Source organism: Cynocephalus volans, chromosome 11 (genome assembly GCF_027409185.1).
Source record: "Cynocephalus volans isolate mCynVol1 chromosome 11, mCynVol1.pri, whole genome shotgun sequence".
Lineage (NCBI taxonomy): Eukaryota > Metazoa > Chordata > Mammalia > Dermoptera > Cynocephalidae > Cynocephalus > Cynocephalus volans.
The window spans coordinates 47,060,781-47,061,819 of NC_084470.1; the positions used below are offsets into that span (position 1 = coordinate 47,060,781).

At 34.3% G+C, this 1,039-nt stretch overlaps 1 non-coding gene across 1 annotated transcript; it reads right to left on the minus strand.

The window, feature by feature from the left end:
• Positions 1 to 209: 209 nt before the first annotated feature.
• LOC134391403 (U6 spliceosomal RNA) lies at positions 210 to 316 on the minus strand. The gene has a single exon (XR_010024949.1). It is a non-coding gene; the product is annotated as a U6 spliceosomal RNA (small nuclear RNA).
• Between the last annotated feature and the right edge of the window lie 723 nt (positions 317 to 1,039).

A 1,039-nucleotide genomic window follows, 5' to 3' on the forward strand; every position in this document is an offset into this window, starting at 1 on the left:
TCCTCACCAACATGTGTTATTATCTGTTTTGCTTTTTGTTTTTGTTTGCTTTTGTAGCTATCCCAATGGGTATGGGGTGATATCTCATTGTGGTTTTAATTTGCATTTTCATAATGATTACTGATGTTGAGCATCTTTTTCATTTGCTTGCAGGCCATCTGCATATCATCTTTGGAGAAACGTCTATTCAAGTTCTTTTCCCATTTTTTAAAAATATAAAATTGTTTATGAATTTGTGTGTCACCATTGTACAGGGGGCATGCTCACCTTCTCTATATCTTTTCATTGTTAGTATATGTGCTGCCAAAGTGAGCACCAAAGTTGTTGATTCTTAATGACAATTTTCAGTGTTTCATTAACACATCTTCCTCTTATCACTGTCTACCTACACTCAATACTTTTCCCCATTAAAAATATAGAAGGAAATTTTTTATGTAGTCATAAAACTTATCTCTTGCTCATGTTCAAGTCATCAGCCCCTTTCATTGCTTGATCACTGGTAGTCTTTCACTTTTTAGTTTTATTTTGTTCTCTATTTATTCACATCACTAGGTTTGGGGCATTTTAAGATCCGGCTTAACCCTGGCACCTTAAGCAGCCTGATAGATGTAGAGGTCTGTCATCTAAAGGGGACATAAATCTTACTATTTTTTAAAAATTGTTATTCAACTTAATTATAACTTCTAAATTTTCTCACTGTTGATGTAAAAATCACTTTTTCTGGCACTGCAACCAACATAAATCATTAATACAAAAAAGAATAATAAGCAACCTTTAATCAATATCACTTCCTTCTATGAAAAACAGTGGAAATGAAAGAATACAGTTTATCATTGATCAGAGTCTTGCAAACATTTAGCCAGGGACTCATCTCTTTGCAGCATTTATTTTGGTCCAACCTCACAGGTCTTCTTTAGGTTTGGGGACAAGTCAAGGTCCTTTCATCCCCCAAAACTTTGCACATCTTGTTCCTTTTCATTGCTCAAGTGTCAAATCAAACCATCTCCTCAGAAAGTTCTTTTCTATAATATGAGGATGC